This window comes from Lynx rufus, unplaced genomic scaffold (assembly GCF_022079265.1).
Source record: "Lynx rufus isolate CCGP_SWC_20201006 ecotype Redwood Valley unplaced genomic scaffold, mLynRuf1.p SCAF_3, whole genome shotgun sequence".
Classification (NCBI taxonomy): domain Eukaryota; kingdom Metazoa; phylum Chordata; class Mammalia; order Carnivora; family Felidae; genus Lynx; species Lynx rufus.
The window spans coordinates 163507256-163533035 of record NW_025814845.1 but is presented as its reverse complement, the minus strand read 5'-3'; positions in this window follow the sequence as shown (position 1 = coordinate 163533035).

Sequence of the window (25780 nt, the reverse complement as noted above, 5' to 3'; positions counted from 1 at the left end):
TGAATTCCTGTACCTCCCCGACTGCCCTGTGGCTTTAATGGGCCAGGACCTGTTGGGAAATCTGCAGACCCAGATAATTTCCAACTCCCACAGACAAGCTGCTCTGACCCAATGAAATCTGGAAGCGAAGATTATGACTGTCATGATTCCCCAAGGTGGAGAATGGTGCCTCTACCGTCTCATGGAGGAGCCACAACAGGGACCTGAGCTGCCCTTCAGAGTACCAGGGGTATGGGATAAGGAAAACCCACCAGGACTGGCCTGGAACATATCTCCAGTAATTGTATAACTAAAGCCAGGGGTAGGGCCCATCTGCCAAAAACAATATTTCATGCCTCATAAGGCACAGGTGGGGATACAGAAGCACCTGGAGAACTTCTAGAATACAGGATCCTCCAACCCTGTTGGTCATCTTGGAACATGCCTCTCCTACCAGTGCAGAAGCCAGGAACGAATGACTATCAGCCGGTCCAAGACCCACATGCAATAAACCAGGCCGCCGTCACCCTGCACCCGATTGTCCCAAACCCATACATTCTCTTGGGTCTTATCCTCGCTGAAGCTCACATGTCTGGACCTCAAGGATGCCTTCTTCTGCATCTGCCTGGCCCCCCAGAGTCAACCAATCTTCACCTTTCAGTGGGAGAATCCTGAAAATGGTGACAAGGGCCAGTTGACTTGGACAAGATTGCCTCAGGGGTTTAAAAACTCCCCAACTATTTTTGGCACTGCATTAGCCTCAGACCTAAGAGTCTTCCCAGCCTATCAACATGACTGTGTTTTCCTTCAGTACATAGATGATTTACTGCTGGCTGGAAGGTCTTGGGAGGATTGCATGGAACTCAGCAGTTCCTTAATTTCCTACAGGAAACTGGCTATAAGGTCTTAAGAAAAAAGGCGTAAATCTGTCAAAAGAAAGTCAAGTACCTTGGCTTTCACCTCTCCCAGGGGCAGTGCCAACTTGGCCTGGAGAGAAAACGGTTGTTTGATCGATCCCAGTCCCGTTGACCCGACATCAGGTTCGGGAGTTTCTCAGGGCCACAGGTTTCTGTAGAATCTGGATACCTAACTTCTCAGTTTTGGCAAAACCCCTTTATGATGCCACAAATCAGGGAGAGCAGGAACCTCTGTTATGGGAGCAAGTACAGCAAAGGGCCTTTGAAGAGACCAAATGGGCCAACGCACCTGGTCTAGGACTCCCAATCATGTCCAAGCCCTTCTTCTTGTACGTTTGTGAACATACCGGCATTGCAGTGGGAGCCCTAACCCAGATGTTGGGGTCATAGCATCACCTGGTGGCATATCTCTCCAAGCAGCTTCCCTCTGCTGTTCAAGTTTGGCCGCCCTGCCTATGGGCACTTGCAGCTACCATCCTCTTAGTGTCTGAGGCTGCCAAGTTAACTATGGGACAAGAATTGACAGTCCAAGTGCCACATTCAGTATTGACATAAATGGAGTACAAGGGACAATTCTGGCTAACCAACGCCCACATGATCAGGTATCAGAGAATGCTACATGACAACCCTCCCATTCACCTAAAAGTAGTGTGGACCCTAAACCCTGCAACCCTACTGTCTGCTGGGCCAGGTCAACCAGATCATGACTGCATTGAAGCCATGGATTATGTGTCCTCCAGCCAACCAGACTTAAAGGACCAGCCCCTCAAGGACCCCAACACTGAGTATTTCACCAAAGGTAGCAGCTTTGTGAAAGAGGGAGAATGCAGGGTACTCCGTAGTGACCCTGAATTCTATCATTGAGGCCAAACCTCTGCCAAAGGGGACTTTGGCACAGAAGGCAGAGTCATTGTGCTAACATGAGCTCTCCAACTAGTGGCAGGGATATGTGTTAATACATACATAGACTCTAAGTATGCCTTCACCACTCTCCACATACATAAGGCTTTATGTAAAGAGAAGGGTCTAATAAACTCAGGTGGAAAAAACATAAAGTATGGTAAGGAAATCCTTAAACTCTTAGATATTGTGTGGGCCGCTAAAAGACTGGCAGTCATGCATTGTCGGGGACATCAAAGGGGAGACACCACAACTGCATGCGGAAACCATAAGGCAGACCTAGAGGCAAAGCTTTCGGCCTCCAAAGGAACAGTGGAATCAATGGTGTTAACTGCTGCACTGTTCCCTAGTCCACTGGCAGAATGGGACCCTAATTACTCACACCATGAGAGTACCTGGTTTAAGACTGAAAATGGAAGCTACCTCCCAGCTGGATGGTGGAAATTTGAAGACAGCTGAGTAGCAATTCCTGAGGACTTGGTTCCAGCTTTTGTCAAGCTGTTTGATCAGGAAAGCCATATTGGCTGGATAGCTCTTAAGACTACGTTGAGCTGACATGTCTACAACCCTTGACTCTCCAGCATAGCCCAAGCAGTATGTGAGCAATGTGAAATGTGTGCCCAGAATAACCCAAGTTAGGGAACCCAGGCTTCCTCTGGGGTGCAGAGTGTTGGAAGAGCCCTGTTTGAAAATATGATGATGAACTTCACAGAGCTTCCCCAGGTCTGAGGCCATATATATCTGTTGGTCTTCATGTGCACTTTCATAGGCTGGGTGAACATATTCCCTACTCACACAGAAAAGGCACACAAAGTGGCCCGACTTCTTCTAAAAGAAATCATTCCTTGATTTGTGAAACCTATCACTATGGGATCAGATAAAAGGCCAGCGTTTGTGACTGAGGTGGTGCAGCTGGTGGCAAAGGGGTTAAAGATCACCTGGAAGTTACATACGGCATACTGACCCCAGATCTCTGGGAAGGTACAATGAATGAATCAAACCCTGAAGCTGCAATTAAGTAAAAACTATGTCAGGAAACCCATCTACACTGGGACCAGGTGTTGTCAATTGTCTTGTTAAGAATCAGGTGTAGCCCTACTAAGCAGACAAGGTTTCCCCCTTATGAAATTCTTCATGGGTGCCCTCCCCTCCATTATCAAGTCATGGTGGGGGGGGATCTAAATGAGATAGGCAATCTAACCCTAAGGCAACAGATGTGGGCCCTTGGCTCTACCCTAATCACCTGACACCACTAGGTTAGGAAGCTATTACCTGTGAATCTGACCACAGACTCTCACTCCTTTAACCAGGAGATGCAATATAGATAAAGGAAGGAAATGTCCAACCCCTAAAACCCCTCTGAAGAGGCCCATTCACTGTCATTTTCTCCACTCCTGCGGTAAAGGTAGCTGAGGTGGGTCCCTGGATTCACCACAGCAGAGTGAAGCTGGCATCTTGAAACTGGGAGTGCACTCCTGATCCATCAACACCTTGCAAGCTGACCATACAGAAGAAGCAATCTGCAACTCCAGAGGCTCTGGGATACTGCAGCCCTGCTTTAGTCACTCCAGAAGCTGACTAACCTACGCATGGCAGAAGCTTGAGGAATCTACGGTCTGGTGGAACAAATAGACTGTCTTTATTTTTTTATATCTATTTCCTTACTGTGATGCACTGTTGCCCCTGTGTCTCACTGTTATTGTGATTCTTGCTCTACTTTTGACCATAGGATTGGCAAAGGCTGCCCCAGCTAGCTGGGAGTGTGGTGAGAAGTTTCTGTTAGCACTTACCTTCCTTTTATGGATAGGATGCTTCATTGGTATTGGTTGCTTCTAATCTGGACCCCTCTGTAGACCTAGATTCCTCATCATGTGACCCATGTCAAAACCAGTTCCGGCCAGGGAGTCACTTGGACTTTACTATACCATACCCACTTCTCATGCCAAGGAAAAGTCCTGAGGACCTGCAGACACAATAAGACCACCTATTCTACTGCTGAGGGGAGAGTCAATATACTTGCTTTGAAGTCTAATCCTACGAAAAGGGCAGGGCCTTGGTCAGCCAGACACAAATTACTAACCCAAAATGATGTTTGACATATATGCAGTTATAGATATTGGCCCAGAGACATCTGTCATATGAAAAAAGTGGGCACTTATCATAGCAGGCCTGAGGACTCTTGATATACCATGCAAAAGCTTGGATTGGGAGCAGGAATACCAACTCAATGACAAATACATGTGTGAGGAAAATGGTTTATGTGCCTATACACCTCAGTTTTTATGCCCCAGCTGAAGGTGTGTTTCATGGGCTACTTGGAAAAAAGAAGGCACAACAGCACTCCTTCAGAAGGGGGCTGATACATCAGGTTGTCAATCAAAGGCCTGTAACCCTGTTAATTTTACCATCACTAACCCAGGAGATTCCAAATGGCAGTAAGGTGCCTGAATTGGCATCCAGATCCATGGGTGAAGCAGAGACCCAGGGACTGTGCTACATTTCAAGAGAGTCACTACCGCCCATCCAACCATGTCCCATTAAGTCTTCCACTCTGTCAAAGAAGAAATAAGAAGTAGCCCCCTCCCATTTCAGTCACAGCAAGGAACTTGTTTCTAGCCCTAGTAGAGACTATAGCCCAGACTCTCAAGATCTCTTCTTGCTATAAGGGGGAACCAACATGGGGGATTAATGACTATGGGAGGTAAAGAATTAGATCCCTGTGAACCTTATAATGGAATAGAATACCACAGTCCTACTACTGGGGTTTGGCTCCTCAAAACCTCAATTATTGGGAAAAACTGCCTTGCCTAATGGGGAAAAAAGTTCTCCATCTCTGCTGGAAGTTAACAGGCCTAGGCCAAAGATTTTATAACTCAACTTCCTGGGAAACCCAATGGTGGTGGACCCCAGATCTCCTAGAACCAGATCCCCACCCCTTGTCTAACTTCTCTCATCTCTAAGAGGCTTGGGACAATGTCAATGCAGCCATCGAGTGGCAGGCCCTGGGTGGATTATACTGGATATGTGGAAGGACAGACTATACAGTACTTCCCTCAGGCTGGTCAGGGTCATGTGTGCTGGGAACGATTTGTCCATCTTTCTTCCTGCTCCCACTTGCCAGAGGGGAACATTTGGAAGTCCAAGTTCATGGAGACAGGGAGACTCAAAGGAAACTATGTGCCCTACGAACTGGCAATTGGAAAGATGATGATTGGCCTCCTGAGCATATAATCCAATATTATGGCCCTGCCACTTGGGCAGAGGATGTGTCCTGGGACTACCATGCTCCCACTTACATGCTAAACCACATAATCAGACTTCAAGCAGATGTAGAAATTATAACCAATGAAACTTCCAGAGCTCTTAACTTACTAGCCAAGCAGCAAACCAAAATGCACAATACTATCTGTCAAAGTCGCCTGGCCTTAGATTGCTTGCTTGCTCTGAGGGAGGAGTTTGTGGAAAGTTTAACCTAAACAACTGCTGCCTACAGATAGATGGTGAAGGAAAAGTCAAGAGGAGATCACAGATCGAATGAGAAAGGTTGCTCAGGTCCCAGTCCAGACCTGGAAAGGTTGGGACCCCGGGGAGGTATTTGGAAGATGGTTTTCAACTCTCAGGGGATAAGCCCTCATAGGTATTATCTTCTTGATTTTGGGAGCTTGTTTAATCCTACCTTGCCTAGCTCCCCTGGTTATATGGTCTGTCTCCAACCTCACTGAGGTAATGGTCGAAAGGAAAACAGCCACGCATGTGATGATGTTATGGAAATCTAAACCCCTAAACCAAGATGATGCTCTTTGACCCAAAATAGGGGTTCCAAGCATCAAAGGGGAGAATGTGGTAGAGCCCCTCCCTAAGGAATGTGGTGAAAACCTCAGGACAAGGGAAGGCAACCTGGCTACATGCACGTGTATGACATTCCTCATGACTCTGTAACACAGACCGCTCATGCAGACTGTATGTTACCATATATGGGAGACAAAGGAGCAAAAATTGTACAAAAGGCAACACCCCTCTGTGTTCAGGACTCAGACTTTTTGGTCTTGGCACGCTGATCCCGTGCTGGCACAAATAAAGCTGTTTCCTGGAAAGAAAAGCCTCGGTGTTCTGATTATGTGTGACTCGCCACTACATCCTTACACCTTAAAATTGCTTCACTGAACCAAAAGAAAGACTATGACATTTTCTATGATGCCCCCTTATTTTCTTCATTTCCTTCAAATGTACATGTGCCTGAACAAAATCTGCTCATTGAGGACCAGTAAGGAGAACAATTTGAATAAAAATGATAGTGATGATGATGAAGTGCAGGGCAATCCATGGGTGATAGAGATCTCACAAAACTTGCATTTGCACTCATGAGGTAAGTAATGAGGTTTGGTTTTGTTTCTTTGTTTAATCTCAACCTTATTTATAAGACAAAGAATATGACTTGCTTGAGGACCTGCTATTCAAATGTCCAAGTTACTTTCTGGTTTAAATCAGGTTGTGCAAGCTGAGTGTGTTAATGTGGCTTCTAGAAGAGCCTAACTTTTCCCCCACATAATGGCCTTATACACTGGGATATTCTGACTCATACAAAAGGCGCAACAGAAAGAAGGACTCAATATCCCGCTGCTTTTGGCACTCTATTGTTTGTTACATTATACATTTAGGCACAATAAAAACTAAAATCTATTTAAAATGTAGTTTGAACTCACTTATAGTTACAAATGGAGGTTTGTTTGATGTGGAATGATCATCTCTTTTCTGAAAAACAACCCAAGTGATCATATATCAGACCATGTTCTCATAGATTAACAGCTAAAACAAGGTAAATCAATCTTAATAATAAACAGGAAGAAATATAGTTTTTAGAATGTAAGGTTCAGTGCTCTAAGATCTGGTGTGGGGCCATTCCTTTTTACTAGCTCTACTAGTTAATGTTAAACATTGTAAAAACAAAATTAATGAGAAATTAATTATGAAGTGAATAAGGGTCATTCATGGCTTTGAAAAGTAAAAGAAATATCACATTAATTAATTATAAACATGAAAATCACATAAAATGTTAGACAAGAAATCCTCAAATGTCTAGTTTAAAGTAGATGAAATTGGAGACCACATATCCACAGTGGACAGATGAGGAGGAAGGTTGTTTGTGCAAAGATCATTAGATTGAGAGCTAGTCTTTAAGGCTCCCTAATTTAGCATGAGCAAGAATTGCCTTCTTAGAAGGAAGGAAAAAAGGAAGAGGAGGGAGACAGAGAAAGAGAGAGAAGAAGAAGAAGAAGAAGAAGAAGAAGAAGAAGAAGGGAGGAGGGAAGGAAAGAAGGAAGAGAAGGAAGGGAAGGAAGGGAAGGAGGAAGGAAAAAGAGTCCTTATAGGAAGTACCACAGTGGTTTATTATAATTTATTAGTTGTCCAGTCACTCCACATCAGACAGCTGCAGAAATAAACCATCCCTGGACACAGGAGAATACATTCCTATACAACTGTGAGCTTCCTTGAGCATGCTGTTCATATTCTAGAGAGTTCTGTATATTGGGCTGTGTGGTTGAGTGTTACACTAATAGTTCCCAGTATCCATGCCACTGTGTAGCTCCTCCTATTTTAATTGGACTTGGCCCTGTGGCTTTCCTCAGCCAATAGGACATCAGCACATGTACTACAACATGCTGGGACTTGTCTTCTTGGAATGTTGCTGCTGCCATGTGAAGACTCCTTGAGAGTGAAAGGCCATGTACAGGGAGATGTCCAGCTGTTCCATCCTGTCCCAGGTTTCCGCTGACCGACATGAGTGAGCCCAGGCAAGACCAGCAGAATAACCATCCAGCCACTCAAAGACCCTTAAGAAATATTAAAGTGTTATTGTTTAAAGGCACTCAGTTTTGTGGCATTTGTTATACAGTAAAAGAAAACTCATATGAGCTGGAAAGATCAAACCAGAGAACTAAACATTTCTAATTAAAAAAATGTTCCTAAAATCCTACTATGTGTTCAGCCTCACTAAGAACCCAACTGCCCCACAAATTCTTACCATTTCCTTACCAACAAACTATAAAAAAAAAGGAGGGAATGTAAGATAAATTTTATGATAATGTAAAGGAGGAAAATGTTGCTTCACTTCTAGGTTTCTTGGATAGCCTAATAATTAAGCTGACATAAGATAGATTAACAGGAGAAAAGCAGATTTAATTTCATATGCTCATAAAAATATAATATTCAAAGAAGTGACCAGAGCAGGGAGCTTTTATATCTTTCAGAAACAATAAATTTGTAAAGAAGTGACAAGACCAAGAGTTTGAGCTTGGGGTAGTAAATTAGCGAAGTAACAGGGTTTATTCATACAGCCTTCTCAACCCTCAATTCTCTCTTTACCTCCTGGTACAGGAAGAGTACCTTTCACATGGGAGATTTATTTTCTGCTTTCAGGAGTACAAAGGAGGGTAAGTGCCCTTTTTTCAGTGGCTGTTGCTTAAGTAACTTTAATTTAAAAAAATCAATATGCCAGAGGCACCTGGGTGGCTCAGTGGGTTAAGCCTCCGACTCTGGCTCAGGTTATGATCTCGAGGTTCGTGAGTTCCAGCCCCACGTTGGGCTCTTCGCTGATAGATCAGACCCTGGACCCTGCTTCAGATCTGCGTCTCCTTCTCACTGCTCCTCCCCCCCAAGTAAATAAACATTTAAAAATTTTTTTAAAAAATCAGTATGCCAAAGTGGTACATTTGGAGGCAGCCTGACCCATCAGTGAGCATCAGATTTTGCCATACACAAGATGTGGATCCTACCAGATTGATATACTCTGTCTTCTCCTGAGCACTCACAGCTTTGTCTCTGTGGCCTTTGTGGTATTTATACTTTCTACCCCTTTGTTAAAATTGCTAAGAGAGCACCTGGGTGGCTCAGTCAGTTAAGCATCCGACTTGGGCTCAGGTCATGATCTCATGGTCCGTGGGTTCAAGCCTTATGTCGGGCTCTATGCTGACAGCTCAGAGCCTGGAGACTGTTTCAGATTATGTGTCTCTTCTCTCTCTCTCTGCCCCTCCCCTGCGTTCTGTCTCTCTCCCAAAATAAATAAATATTTAAAAATAAATAAAAATATTACAATAGTTTTTATTCATAGCATTTCTCCTTTTTAGATATTATGCTTATTGCCATCAGGGACTGTTTCTTTTTGTTACCTGCCTCCCCAGCAAAAATGGGCATTTGCTACATGTTTGACAAACAAGAAAAAACAATCATTCATTTCCCTCTCGCTTTAGCAATGGAAAGTATACACCTGGATATTTTAAACATGTTAGGTGAGGAGGAAAAGAAGGAAAAGCAGGAAGAGAAGGAAGAGAAGGAGAGCCATATATGGCTTCTTTTCTTAACTAAAATATCCTAGAATTAGTTTTCTCAATTCTGTCTATATTTTCCTACTAACATAAAGTTTCATTACAAAAAATATATACTCTTAGGAAATGTGAGTTTAATAAAACAGAATTCCATTCTAACTACAATATCTGTTAAGTTGGATCAAGATGAAAATTAAAAAAACAAATATTTTCTCATAAGCATTTTCAAACTCACAACAGCTCTCTCAAGGGCATACTACATTCTTTGCCTTGATTTGTGTACTCAGAAATCCATCTTTGTGTATTTGGTTCTTTATTAGGCATGAGGGAGATGTAAAATGAACAAAATGCATATGGTCAATCCAAAGGAATTTATAATCTAGTTGGACAACCAAGGACAATAAAACTATGGAATAACAATTTGAGATGGTACATTACTAAAATTGCAAGACCAATCATAATAATAATCCTTCTGGGTCAGAGTTCATGTATTTAAAAACAATAGTTACTTATATGTGTGTCATTCACATCCTAGGGATAAAAGATGTGTATCATTGCATGTAATGAATGATAATTTGAAAAATATATAGAGGTATATATTTGAAAATGAGTATAGGTATTTATTTTGAAAATAAACATAGAGGTATATGAATCTGTTGCAGGATAACAATATAATCGCCCTAAGAGTATCCCTTCCTTTCATACAGAATGGTATCTCATCTCAGAACATTCAAGTTACAGGAGCTGTTCGAGGGAATAAGAAAATTCCATAAAACATCTTGATAATTTCTTAGGCTACAAGGCTAAAATAAGCTTACCAAGACTATTCAGAGAGGTACTGATTCTTTCTGGGCAAGCCCAAATTTAGACTCATTCATTTATTCAATAAAAATGTTATTAAGTACCTACTCTATATCATGCACTGGGCTAGGCTCCAGGGATACAAAAATAAGAAGACCAAGTTCCAGCTTTTACTACACATGCAGGGGAAATGACAGAGTGCCAGAGACAGTAGGGCATAGGGGAAAGAGCCTTAGACTGGATGTTAAAGGTTCTGAATCTCAGCTCTGCTCCCTCCACTACCAGTTTACCATGTAGCAATACAGCTTACTGTACTTACTGTGTAAATTAGGAAAATCCTTGAAATGGACTGTAACTAAGTGTCTTCATTTGTCAATTAAGACCAAAGGTCTATCTCACCAAACATGTTGTAAGAACTGAATGAAATAATAATTTGAAAGTGCTCTGACGTATTAATCTGTACAAAGTTATGGTGCCATTATCACACAGAAGACTAAATTACCATTTCTAACTGTTAAGTGTCATCTGTCTAGTTGCATATGTTACTTCCTTGTAGTCTAACTAGGAAATATTGTTTTAAAAAAAAACAGATGATTTGAGTCTTTTTTCCTGGGCATTTAACTAGACTTTTTATTCAACCAATTTAGGAGGGCTGCTCACCATGTAGCAAAACTAGCAATAACACTTATGCTTTCAGAAAAGGCAGTTCAAGATGGCAGCTTGGGAAAACCCTAAACTTACCTCCTTCCAAAGATAAAACAAATATGTAGCTACACTTACAACAATTCCCTCTTTAAAAACCCTGAAAACTAGCTGAACAGATCTTCCACAATCAAGGATTAAAAGGCCATACCCAGATAGGTAAGAAAAGTAGAGACACAGTCTTTCTAAAAACCTCACTCCTCACACATGACCAACAACAGAAAGAGTTGGGAGGGATATCCCACCCACAGAGCTTCTCTCTGAAAAGCAAAAGGTGTGTGCCTCATATACATCACCCCAACCCTTGGGACCTAATCTGAGAGATAAACTCCCAAATCATCTGGCTTCAAAACCCAAAAAATCTTACATCCACGGAAAACATAGGGCTATAAGGAATGGAGATTCTGCTCTTAGAGGGCTCATGCACAGACTCCTTTGATCCAGGACCCAGCACAAAAGTAGCAGATTGAAAAACACCTAGATCATATGTGAGGGAGATTCATTTGCTAACATTAAGGCATCTGCTAAAGGGCCAAAAGCTCTTGGGACTGTCTCTGGGGACAAAGGCAGTAGCAGATGTTATTTGGGGCACTCTTCTTCTACCTTCTAATGCCAACAAAGGCAGACGGCATCTTTACACTTTCCCTCTATCTTGCTGACACCAACCCCCTGTGTGACCTGGTGGGCAAGTGTCTTACCCCTCCGTGGGTTGGTGCCCTGCTACTCCCTGATGCTCCTGTGGCTGCTGCCAGACTCAGCAGATCTGAAACAATCAGAGAGACAGTTTGAGAGACAATCAAGACCTAAGGCAAGGTTAAAGATAAGGTTCATCTCCTACATAGAGCTACTCCTTCAAAACTGAAAGATTTAGCTGTTTCACTTAATACATAGAAACAAACTCAGAGAATCAGCAAAATGAGGAGACAGAGGACTATGTTCCAAATGAAAGAACAAGATAACACCCCGTTGGGGGCGGGGTGGGGGGTGGAAAGCAGAGCTTTAGAATGTGTTCAGGTTTAACTTGCTATCAACTTAAAATAGACCATTATATATCAATCAACATGATATACCACATTCATGAAATGAAGATTAAAAATCATATAATCATCTCAATAAATGCAGAAATAACATTTGACAAAATTCAACATATACTTATAACAACTCTCAACAAAGTGAGTGTGGACAGAATATACCTCAACATAATAAAGGCCATATATGGGAAGCGTTCAATTAACATCATACTCAACAGTGAAAAGCTAAAATCTTTTGTATAGAATCAAGAATAAGACAAGAATGTCCAAACTAGTCACTTTTATTCAATATAGTATTGGGAGTCCTAGCCGGAGCAATTAGGCAAAAAGAAAGAAGAAAGAAAGAAAGAAAGAAAGAAAGAAAGAAAGAAAGAAAGAAAGAAAGAAAGAAAGAAAAGTTATCCAGATTGGGAAGGAAGAAATAAAATTCTCCCTATTTGTGTATATGATCTTATAAAAATCTAGATAGAGAGAAAACTCTAAAGATTCCACCAAAAAACTGCTAGAACTAGTAAACAAATTCAGTAAATTTTCAGGATATAAAATCAATATACAGGCATACTTTGTTTTGTTGCACATCACAGATACTGTGTTTTTTACAAATTTAGGTTTTGTAGCAAGCCTACATTAAGCAAGTCTATCAGAATCATTTTTTTTTTTTCAACGTTTATTTATTTTTGGGACAGAGAGAGACAGAGCATGAATGGGGGAGGGGCAGAGAGAGAGGGAGACACAGAATCGGAAACAGGCTCCAGGCTCTGAGCCATCAGCCCAGAGCCTGACGCGGGGCTCGAACTCCCGGACCGCGAGATCGTGACCTGGCTGAAGTCGGACGCTTAACCGACTGCGCCACCCAGGCGCCCCTATCAGTATCATTTTTAAAACAGCATTTGCTCACTTCCTGTCTCTGTCACAGTTTGGTAATTCTTACCAATTTTTTTTTATCATATTTATTATGGTGATCTGTGGTCAGTGATATTTGATGTTACTATTGTAATTGTTTGGGGGCACCATGACCCACACCCATAAAAAATAGCAAATTTAGTCAATAAACATTGTGTGTGTGTTGACTTCTTCATCAATTGGCTGTTCTTCTGCCTCTCTCTCCTTGGGCATCACTATTCCCAGAGACAAAACAATACTGAAATTAGGCCAATTAACAACTCTATAATGGCCTCTAAATGTTCAGGTGAAAGGAAGAATCAGTCAAGGTGGCAAATTCATTGTTGTCTTACTTTAAACTGTCACAGCCACCCCAACCTCCAGCAACCACCACCATGATCATCTAGCAGCCATCAACATGATGAAGGCAAGACCCTTTATCATCAAAAAGATTTCAACTCACTGAAAGTTCAAATGATAGTATATTTTAGCAATAAAGTGTTTTTAGTTAAGGTGTGTACATTGTTTGTTTAGACATAAATTTATTGTAAGCTTAATAGACTATAGTACAGCATAAATAAAACTTTATATATGCACTGGAAAACCAAAAAAAATCATTTGGATTGAATTATTGTGATATTTACTTTATTGTGGTGGTTTGGAAATGAACCCACAAATATCTGTGAGGTATGCTTGTATAAAAACCTGTTGTGTTTGCATATACTAACAATGAACTATCAGAGAAATTAAGAAAACAATCCTGTTTACAACTGCATCAAAAAAAATACCTAGAAATAAACTTTACCAAGCAAGTTAAAGACCTGTACACTGAAAACTATAAGACACTGAAGAAACTGAAGAAGCACAAATAAATAGAAAGATATTGCGTGCTCATAAATTGGAAGAATGAATATTGTTTAAAAAATCAATATTATTAAATATACATATTACCCAAAATAATGTATAGATTCAGTACAATTTCTAACAAAATTACAGTGTCATTTTTCACAGAAATAGAAAAAACAATCCTAAAATTTGTGTGGAACCACAAAAGATTCAGAATAGCCAAGGCATCCTAAGAAAGAACAAAGCAAGAAGCATTACACTCCTGGATTTCAAACTGTATTACAAAGTTATAGTCATCAAACCAACATGGTATTGGAATAAAAATAGACACAGAGATCAATGAAATAGAATAGAGAGTTCAGAAATAAACCCATATGCATATGGCCAATTAATTTATGACAAAGGAGGCAAGAGTATACAATGGGGAAAGGAGAGTCTCTTCAATAAATGGTGTTGGGAAAACTGGACAGCCACATGCAAAAGGATGAAACTTGGCCACTGTCTTATACCATACATGAAAATTAACTCAAAATAGATTAAAAACCCGAATGCAAGACCAGAAACCACAAAACTCTGAGAAGAAAATAGGTAGTAAGCTCCTTGCCATCACTCTTGGCAATATATATTTTTTTATCTGACTTCAACTCAATAGCAACAAAAGCAAAAATAAACAAATAGGACTACATCAAATTAAAAGGCTTCTGCACAGTGAAAGAAGCCATCAACAAAATTAAAGAGCAACTTATTGAAGTGAATAATATATTTGCAAATCATATATCTGATAAAGGATTAATATCCAAAAAATACAAAGAACTCATACAATTCAATAACAATGACAAGAAAAACAATTCAACTAAAAAATGGGCAGAGGATCTGAATAGACATTCTCCCAAAGAAGGCATACAAATGGCCAACAGGCACATGAAGAGATGTTCAGCATCACTAATCATCAGAGAAATGCAAGTCAAAACCACAATTACCTCACACATGTCAGAATGGCTATTATCAAAAAGACAAGAAATAACGAGTATTGAGGACATGGAGAAAGGGAAACCCTCATATACCATCAGTGGGAATGTGAATTGGTGCAATCACAATGGAAAACAATACAGAGCTTCCTCCAAAAAAGTAGAAACAGAACTACCATATGATCCAGCAATTCCACTTCTGGATATTTATTCAAAGAAAATGAAAACACGCAAAAAGATATCTGCACTCCCATGTTCATTGCAGCATTATTTACAATAGCTATGGTATGGAAAGTATCTTATGTGTCCATTGATGGATGAATGGATAAAGAAATTGTGGCTAGTCTGTCTAACTATCTATCTATCTCTATCCATCCATCTATCCATCCATCCATCCACAGTGGAATACTACTCAGCCACAAAAAGGAATGAAATCTTGCCATTTGCAGCATTAATGGACCTTGAAGGTATTATGCTAAGCAAAATAAGTCAGACAGAGATAGATAAATTCCATATGATTTCACTTACATATGGAACTTATTAAAACAAAACTCATAAATACAGAGAACAGATTGGTGGTTGCCAGAGGGGAGGGGAGTTGGGGGTGAGTAAAATGGGTGAAGGAGTACAAGGGTCAAGGGGTACAAACTTCCAATTATAAAATAAAGTCATGGAGATGGAATATACAGTGTGACAACTAGTCAATAGTATTGTATCGCATATTTGAAAGTTGCTAAGAGTAACTTGGAAGTTTTTATCACAAGAAAAATAATTGTGTAGCTTTATATAAGGATGTATAGCAACTAGACTTACTGTGATGATCACTTCAAAATGTATATTTCCTCCACTAAAGACTCTCAAAATCATGTCTGAATGCCATACGCATTCTTCCTTCCTCTGTTGTTTGAACCACTCCTCTACAAGGAAGGAGAGTGGATTTGAGGCTCCGCAGGAAAGCACCAAAGGAAATCTTACTTAAGAAATCAACTAAGTTATGTATTCATTTTTTTAAATTCACCTTCACTCGCTTTATTCTTTTGGTGTTGATTCCTCTATTCCCTATTCCTTCTCATTTTTCCGTTCTTTTTCCTTATGCTTCTTCCTTTGATCAGAACCTAACATTCAGAATTGATTTGTTGTTTCACCAATACCTACTTATTATACTTAGGTGGATCCTAGTCTCAGCTTTGTTTTCTCCAGAGGGGGGTTGAAAGTTTAATGTACCTGCAGGTCTTGTAATGTGAGCTCAGTGCTGTGAGCAGAGACTGGAGTGAATCCTGTACACAAACAGCTGGCCCTGAAGTAGTGCAGCCTCGAAGGCAGTTCCCATCTGCCTCTTCATCAAGGCACAAAGATGCTTTATGTTAGGAGAGAAACACAGGCAGTGGTTCCCTTCACTCTTTCCTGAATTCAGTTAGGTAAATGAGCTAGTTAATTTAACATAGTATAATAACTTTGTGAAGATTATGTGTCAGAAAAATTTTTTTAATTTCTAGATATGCCAATGACTAGCCCTTCAATTGCTAACCTTGTTTTTGCCTCATTTTTTAAAAAAAAATTTTTTTTCACATTTATTTATTTATTTTTGAGAGACAGAGAGAGACAGAGCACAAGCGGGGGATGGGCAGAGAGAGAAGGAGACACAGAATCCGAAGCAGGCTCCAGGCTTCCGAGCTATCAGCACAGAGTCCGACACGGGGCTCAAACTCACAGACTCAGATCATGACCTGAGCCGAAGTCGGACGCTCAACCGAATGAGCCACCCAGGCGCCCCTCTTTTTTCTTTTTTCTTTTTTTTTTTTTTTTTTTGCTGCAGAATGGGGTCCAGATAATGGCTGGATTCCTTCTAGTCCTAAACATTATACGATTTATTGTCTTTTAATGAGAACGTATAAAGATGTACAATTTAATCCCAATGAGGGTTGGCAAGTGTGGTTATATACATTCTATGTGGATACAAATTCCATAAGGGAAAGTCCTCTGTCTTTCATATTTCCCTATTTGTATAGATGATCTGTCATTTACTGGCCATAACCTTCCACTCTACTGGATGCTGTACAAACTTCCTTGTCATTAAAATACTAACATGCCAATAAAAACCAACTTTCTGTCTCAAACTAAACAATGGCACTTACCACTGAGGCCGTAAGCTGGCTCTTATTTAAACATATCCTTAGAGGAAGAGGCAAAGTGTGTTACCTTACACAAGGGCAGAATGAACTCCAATTCCAGTTACACAAAAGTCTTCAGGCAAACAGTATAATAGAGGGAAATGGTTTGGTGGAGAGTGCAAGACTTGCTAGGGGGCAGAACTCCAGCTACTTCCAGGAAAGACCAGGACATGACTGAGGACATGTGGAACCCTTGGTGTGAGGGAGCAATCTTCAATCTACAGAGAGAAGTGCTTTCCTCAGCAAGATTGCCTAGAGGGAACACCCGGGTTTCATAACCAGAAAGCAGTGAAAGGAAGGAAAGGAGTGAAAGTTAGACATATTGAGGCTGCCACAACAAGCCACACACTGTCACCTCTTGTATCGCATTTAAGTAGCAGGCTGGGTTTGGTGGAACATCCATTTCCAGACAACGTCGTGGGACTTTAAGACCAGAACCTAACAGATGAATATCTAGCTTCATGTTTGTTTTAGTAAAAGTCTAGGGGTTGCCATTACCACTCCTTCAAAATCCATAACCAATGAACTTTGTTTCCATATATTTTAGTGGTTCTCAACTTTGGCCACACATTAGCGTCTCCTGGGTTGCTTTAAAAAGCAATTTGATTCCATTTCAATCAAATAAGAACCACTTGGCAGAGAGGACAAAGGGACAAATATTAAATCCCCGTAGGTTATTTTAATATGTGCTTGAGACTATTTCTGTGCTCACTGGCAGTGAACCCTTATAAAATTGAAATGAATTTGTGTATTTTTGCAAAGAATGCAAGAAGAGAGAAGTTAGGAAATCAAAACCTGATTCTGAATTTGGTCCAAGGAAGAGATGAGACTTTGGTTTTGTTAGCATTAGGAGACCTACTCAGAACTGCCTAGGAAGGTCCAGGGAGTGCCACAATACTAGGGAAAGCTTTCTGCCCCTTTCTCAGAGCTTTGACCTGTACAAAAGCACTGGTTAATACAGGCTATTCACAAGATGTCCCATATTACTTGGGGTAGAATTTGTCCAATTCCATTCACAAGCCAGGTCAGTGATTCCTCTGGGCCACCGGCTGCTTACCACTGCATCACAGAAATACAAGAAATGAAGAAATGTCTTATCAGCAACCCAGAGCATGGGTTTTGAGGAAACAAGTTCACAAAGAGAATTCAGGGGAAAACACTAAAATTAGAGTATTTCAAAGATGAATGTGAAGACCAATAATCTTCTTGATATTTTCAAAGAAAGATGAAAGAACAAAAGCTCACATAGAGTCATAAAGAAATGAAAAAAGTTCAAAACCAAACCTAACTGCTGGCCAACAATTGAAATCATAGTATACCTTCAATCCCCCCCCCTTTTTTTTTTTTGGTTGTTGTTGGGTTTTTTTGGTGAATGATGACTTAACAGAGATTTATTTTGAGATTTGCTCAATTTTGAGTAAAGTTGAAATGTTTTAGTCTTTTTCATTTACATCTACTTCACATTCACTATAGGATAAATATGACAAATATATAACTTCTTTAAAAATTAAAAATGTGCTTCAGGTTTCTGATGTTGATGATAAAATATGGCAGGAAAAATATTATTGGTACTTATCCTATTTTGTTTTTTACGAAGAAAATATTTGAAAGGAACTTTTGTTTCTGTAGAACTTAAACACAAATTGACTTTTATTTAGGAAAAATGAAAAGTCCCCAAGGGGTGTCTTATGCTTTGTAGTGTCTGCTTGGTGTCCAGTTGTACAGCACCATGCGCGTGGCTGAACATGACAGCTCCGGGTAGCAGGCCTCTTAAACAACATTCTAAACGGAATGCCATTTAATGTCCACTAAAATGTAGGCTATTTGTTTCATGGTATCCATTACTACAAATGACACATTAAAAAATTAGCATTTCTTAAATAGATATTTAGCTTTTCTCTTAGAATACTGCCCCTAGATGGGCATTGGGGCCCTCCTGAACACACGTGCTGGTGGTGCATGTGGTACATGTCTCCGACTTGCCAGTGGCCAGCCAGCAGTAGATGCTCCACACCTGTCCCTTGCTAAGGCCTGGTTGTTCAGACCTCCCATTCTGTCAGGAGTGTTGCATCCTGGATCATGGAATGGGGAAATGTTTTCTATTGAGAGCACTGGCCCAAAAGGAGGCTAAAAGTAATTGAAGGCCTCATGAGTAAGCAACAGAGTCACTTGATGTTTTTGAGAGCAATCTGAAACATTTTAATTGTCTGCTTTTGAAATTAAGGGGGGAAATATATTTTCTGTTTCAGATTATGCTAATTGAAAGAGAAAATACTGGGAGACAGGAGAGGGGAAACAAAAAAGGTGGTAGAGGATAAGGGAGACCAAGTGAGGAGGATGGAAAAAGAACTACAGAAATAAGAGGAAAAGGAAGATATTTACAAATACAGGAAAGAGGCACATGACAAGATGGATGGAAGGGAAACAAGGAGAGAAAAAAAGAGATACCAGGCTCCACATAGTGTGAATGACTATAGTATTTGTGTACAGTCCACATTCATTTGGAGTATCAACATCCACTCAAGTAGCATGCACTGAATACCTATTGTGTGCCTGGGTGTTGATGAAGACTGAAACTAGCATAGAATTAGTCCTTGCTATCAAGACATTTATGATTTCAAAGAGACATAAAACATACACACAGCTACTGTACAAGGCACTACTGCATCAAGGATGGCAGCAGGAGCCCTAGCTGTCTGCTCTCTGCCATACCCCAGGGTCACCACAGGGCCGGGCACTTAGTGAGTGTTCATTAACTGGTTCTTGGAATGTGTTAAACGCTAACTTGTAATGCAAATGCTATAAACACAGAAGTAGGGATTGCTTCTGACACAGGGGAGGCTCGACAGGAAAGGATTCCTAAGAATTGATGCCTGAAGAAGAGGTAGGATTTTTAGAAGTCAAGTTATAAGGCAACACATTTTCAACGAAGGCCATACTGTGAAGCTGCAGAGCCTGTGTAGGTTTAAGAGCCTGGAAAATGTCAGATTATCTGGATGCAGGGTTTGTATTAGGAAGATAATAAAGCTGAGGAAGATTACTTCTAGATTGTCCTGGTCCTTGAAAGTTGACAAGAGGTTTAGGCTTATTTTTAGACAAGAAGGAGGAGTAGGCATCAAAGAATTTTTAGCAACCAAAAATGAAGAATTAGAGTTAATGTTTTAAAGAGATAAATTGACGATTGCATTCAGAAATGTCTGACCTGGAGAGCCTGAAGCAGGGTTTCTGATAGCATGATCTGTAACCCCATCTTTAATCCAATCACTTAGAGTGCTTACTCAAAATGCAGACGCCTGTGCCTCACAGACATTATATTCCCTAGCTCTGGGGCGAGGTCCTGGATCTGTATTTAAATAAGTTACCCAGTACATGAAAGTTTCTGTATACAAAACCTAGCTAAAACTGGCTGAGAAACAAGACCAATGAGGAAGTATATTAGTTATCCATTGCCGTGTAACAAATTTCCTCAAACTTAGTAGCTTAATACAACACAAATTTACTACCTCAATGTTGTAAGTCAGGAACTAGAGAGTGGCTTAATTAGATGGTTTCATGAATTTGCACTGAAGCTACAGGCCAATGCTGTAGTCATTGGAAGGCTTCGCTAGGTCTGAAGGATCCACTTCCACATTCATTGTGTGGCTGTTGCAGGAGTCCGCAGTTCCTCTCAATGTGGGCCTCTCCACAGGTTTGCTTATGATGTAGAGTTGGCTTCCTTCAGAGTGAATGATCAGAGAGAGAGACACACACAAACCAAGACAAGCTACAAGGTCTTTATTTTTTAATTATTTTATTTTTATTTTTTTTATTTCAACTTTTATTTTTAAATGTTAAACCTACTATAGGCTGATCAAGAAAGATCAAATGTGACTTCCTTAAACATGCACTATTTGAAACTGGAAAATTTTGGCTTATAACTAATATTTTTTAAGTTGCAAGAGCATTTCATGAAGATGTTGCCCATTTCAAATATCAAATAAGATCTTCTCTCTCATTCATTTTAAGCCCAGCAAAGACCATTTTAGTTCCAGTTATATATTTCTTTGGTTTCTCCAAATATTCCATCAGTTCCTTCTCCCCCAGATAACGCCTTTGTTTTTATCAGCATCGGAATAAGAAAATCCTGGTGCTTATCCTATTTTTCATTCAAAAAGACCTTAGAGATTTGGACCTGTTTTGTGTTTCCCACTTTTTTCCACCATCTAGCACCGAGCACATTTTTTTTTTTTTAATCTAAATTCAAGTTGGTAAACATACAGTGTAGTCTTGGTTTCAGGAGTAGAACCCAGCACATTTTTGAATAAAGATCTTCTTGCCTGCCTCAGCATCTCTCATTTTGTTCACAGGGTCAGCAACTCTGCCCCTGCTGTCTCCCTGAAGAACACTTAGCAGTCACCCAGGCGGCTGCTGGGCCAGAACCTGCACTGCAATTTTGAAGCTGGTGGTCCCACAGTAGTGCCTCAAAGACCCGCACTGGAAGCCCAGCCTGACGAGCACTTACAAGGTCTTTTATGACCTAATCTTAGAAGTGACACACTAGAAGGTGGGGATGGATCACTGAGGCCAACTTGGAGTCTAGGTACCGCAGAAGACAAAATCCAGTCTGTGTGAAGTTGTAACTTGAAATTATAGTATGTGATGTGAAATAATGTAAGTTAATGTGTTTGAACACTCATCACACCCAGGAACTATTCTAAGCACTTTACATGTATTATCTCATTTAGCCCTCTCAACAACTTCATGAGGTAGTAGGCATTGTTATCATCCAGAGGGGAAAACTGAAGTACAGAGAGGTTAATAATGAAGTGGGAGCACTGTTACAAAGACTTGTCAGGACATGAAAAGAATTTGCGTGTGGGGGAAGGTAATTGGCTGCTACCAGTGTTCTATGGAAATTTTGCTGGCTGATGAACCACCCTTTATAGCTCTTCAACTGCTCAATCCATGAAGTGTTAGGATTCATTTTCAACTGGACACAGCAGCTACCCAGGGGCAAATGACAATCCAGCTAAATGCACCCATGGGCCATTCATTTAATAAGCAGTGGGAACCAAACCTAAACCGGAAATTCTCCCCTGTTCAGATCCCTAGAATGTTCCTAAATAGCTAGGTCTCAAGGACTACCTCTGCCCCAAGGCTCTTTCTAACTTGTAGGCTGGAGAGGTTACGAATAAGAAAGGTTCAGTTTTGAAGGAAGCAATCAGACCTCTGAATTTATCAGGTAGGCTATGGAGAGGACTACTGAATGCTCAGTTTATCACATTTCTCCCCAACATGTGCAATCTGGAGTTCCCCAAAGCAGGCTGTTCTTCTGCCCACATTCTGAATGTTCCCCCACAATGATAAACGCCCTCCAACGTTTGTACTCTGCTTCTGCCCAGCTTTCCTGTACTCGGCTCCTCCCTTCATGCACCACCCCAACCTGTTCTTGCTGCAATTCACAAGTTTCCTTTACCTTCTTTCCTATTCTACAGATTTCTTTCATTTTTTAACTCCGTCTCTGTTTTCAGTCTCCATCTTTCTAGCCTTTTGCCTCCTCCATCCTGTCCCACAAAGCCACACCTGAATTGACAAAGTCCTGAACTCTGATAAATTACTTAGTATCAACAAAAGAAAAAAAAAAAAAAAAGTAAGCTCCAGAGACTCTTGAGCAAAACCCGAGAGGTGATTGGACTTGGCCTGCCAGGACTCAGTGTAACTGAGAAGTGTCTGCCCGCCTCCGCAGGCTCCACCTTGAAGGAAACCTTGAGCTCTGGAGTGGAGAAAGGGCCTGGCCGGCTGATATTAATAAGTTCTACCGGTCCTGAGATGGCGCGACAGGCCTTCACAGACCGCAGGTGGAGGGCGGTGGCCTTGCCGCCCCGGACCCCCGGCAGCTCGGGGCAGTGTGCGGTCAGGAGAGAGGGGCCCGGGATGCAGCAGGCCACACGGCCTCGCCGACGTCTGGCCCTGGAGCGTCTCCAGGTGCTTGGGTGGGGCCATGAGCGCCCAGTCAGTCACTCCGGCATGTGGGTCGCGGGTGGGGCGGCGCGGGCGGGCCGGGGCTGAGGGACACTGTTTGCCAACATCTCGGCCAGAGTGTTTGTCCAGCCAGCCTGTGCCGCTCTCAAGCACCGCTGCCTTGCCCTCCCTTCCCCGACAGCTTCTGGCGGCCCAACTGGACGTGGCGTTGCTCGGGTCAATCTGCTAGAAGAGCGCAGAGCCCTGCACGGGTAAGTGCCTGGGGTGGGGAAGGGAGGCCAGGAGGGGGAGGCCGAGAAGACTGTACGTGTTGTGGGGCCGGGGGACTCCAGGAGGAGCGTGGAAGGCGCAGGGATGAGGCGGGCTGGGGGAGGCCCGGGGCGACGCCTGGGCCCGGGCCTGCACTCGCCCCTCCCCGGGCCCTCCTCCGCCACTGCCGGGCGGGCGGCGGGTGTCCGGTGTCGGGTGTCCGGTGTCTGGAGCTGCGGGCGGGTGAGAGGCCGGGACTTGTGGCCGTGGTACGGGGAGCCCTGAAGGAGAAGGCTTCAGCGCACTCGGGAGGTCTGGGGGCAGTTCCGGGGCTCAGGGCGGGCCTCCGGGTCCCTGACGGGTGTGTGCACGCGCGTCACTGAGCCGGGGCGGGCCCGAGGTGGACGCGTGGGAGGGTCGGGATAGCTTGGAGCTTCTGGACTGTAGCAGAGCGGCCCCGGCGCCACGCGTGTCTCCCGTCTGTCCCGTCCTCGGCGGCTCCTGCGCGCCTGCGCCCACCCGCCCGCCGGGCCGCGACGGGCGCCCCCGCCTGTGGCCCCGCAGCGACTGCACCCGCGGACGAGCGCTCGCGCACACGTGGGGTAGGGCCGTGCGGACCTCCCTCGCCCCAGACCTTATGGGAGAGTCCCGGGAACCGGTTTCCCAGCGCGCCGGCACCCAGGGCTGCCCTCCCTGTAGGGTTCGGGCGCCGCGGGCGGGGCCGGCTTCAGGGCCGAGCGTCGCCGCCCGCTGCTGGAGGCAGACCCCGACCGTGGCCCCAGCCAACCCGGAGATGACCTTCTTCAGCCAAGTGGACACTCCTGCCCACTCCTGTTCTCGGGGTTCGCGCGGGCGCCGGGAGGGGTGGGCGTGGAGTCACTGGGAGAAGTCACTGTTTGTAGGTTTTCTCAGGTTGTCTCAGAGCTTCCCAAGGGTCGCAGGGAAGAAGGAAGCATGGCACCCCTCTCTAAGCTTAGTGTTCCTCGAGAAAGAGTGTGAGCGGGGGAGGGGCAGAGTGAGAGGGAGACCCAGAATCTGAAACAGGCTCCAGGCTCTGAGCTGTCAGCACAGATCTGGATGTGGGGCTCGAACTCACAAACCGTGAGATCATGATCTGAGCCCAACGTAGCCGCTTAACCGACTCAGCCACCCAGGCGCCCCTTGTTTTTGTTTTTAAAGTAAGCTCTACCCACCCACCCCTCACCGAAGTGGGGCCTCACCGAGGTGGGGCTGGAACTCAGGACGGGGAGATCAAAGGTCTCCACTAAGCCAGCCAGAGTCCCCTATAAAGGACTTTTGATCGCCTGCTTAATAGAGACGACTTGGAGCTCTTAAAAAGTGAATAAATAAGTGGAAAGCATTTGTGGACATAGATTTGACACATGAATGGAATTTTCTAGATAAATCTGTATGTACAGTGATTTCAAATTCTGAAGCAAGGTATATATGTACAAAACTTAGCAAATTGCTGTCACCTCTGGTAATTCATTTTATCCTCAAAAATTGCCCTTTTGTAGATAAACTTTATAAGGTAAAGTTGAATAAGATAACTGAAAGTCTGAAAACAGCTGGCTGTTTTAGAAGAATTAGAATTCAAACTATATTCTTAGCATTAAAGTTTGACGGTCCATATTACATTATTGTTATGATTTAGGCTTTATCTCTGGTTTCCCCCGACCCAAGGTCTCAGAGTCATTAAAAACACAATTTTTATTTTGTTGAACAGGGCTGTGGAAGATGTGAGCATCAGGCCAAATCTGTGGTATCTTGGAAAATCCTATCACCCTTTAGAAATTTATTTTTGAAATAAATAGCAGATGTGGTGTTGTCATTTCTCTTTTTAAAGAAAAGTGCTATACAAGAGAAAACAGTTAGCTTAGCTTTTCTTTTTATTGGAGCTTGAATAGCTGGAAGTTTGCTGCACCCAGTTTGTTAGATGGGGAAAGTCATTTGAAGTTTGAATCAATGTCAGGGGTTGTCCTGTCAGGGAGTGAAAGCGGGAAAAACCCTGGTTAGTTAGTTTCCTCGTTTCTATTTCCTCTACCCTGTCTCTACTTGTCTCTGTAACGTCACCTAGACTATATGACATAGTCCTCAAATTACAAAGATGTATAGTACAGGCCCTCATTTCATGGATGAGAAAACTGAGTAGCTGACATCTGCAAGTCACGCAGCTCTTGAAAAGCCCACACTGGGGTCCTTGCTGGATGTTCTGTAAGCACTCTGTGCAATGTGAATTTTCCATCTGAAAGCACAGGGGAGGAAGGAGTCAATCCACACTGGTGGGAATCAACAGCCTTAGAATGGCATGCATATTATTTCAGCTGCCTGACCTCAAGATAGCTGTTAGCTGGGTCCCGAAGTATTCTCTGAGGACACAGGGAAGCCAGTGTCTTTCCGTCAAGATCCAGTAGTTAACTTTAATGCTAAAAATCCACATTTGCCGGAAAAGGCAAAACAAACCAAAACTAAAACTGAAAGAGCTTGAGTATCTAATCACAGAGGTACAGTGGAACTTTTCATACCTGTGAGAGGCTGTACCATTTGTGCTACTCCTAGTGATTGTGAGAGGGGAAACTGAGAACACTAAGCACCTGGTGAATAAAGTAGGCAAACAACATCCACACTTGGGCCACCATGACAGTTCCCTGCTGCCCTTCTTTGGGGGTTGAGGGGGGGTGGGGGAGGTCTTTTCAATACCTGACCTCCCCACAGCTTAGCTACAATTACCTGGATGAGGCTTTTGCCCCTCAGAAGCAATGTGTCATGCACCTTCAAGTCAGCATTTATGTTGCTGCAAGAATTTGCTGGTCTTCATTCTGAAATTTCACATGTGGTACCATATCCTGATGATGTGCTGATTCTGGGCTTACAAAAAAACTCTACTGTGCTAGTGGAGCACAGTAGAGCTGACTTCGAGCCAGACTGCCCAGCTCTGCCACTTTCCATCTTCTTCATCTGTGAAATAGGGATAGGGAGGAACTGAACTCCAAGGGTAATTGTGAAAATTATGTAAGTTAATGTATGTAAGGTGCTTAAGGTGGTGGCTGG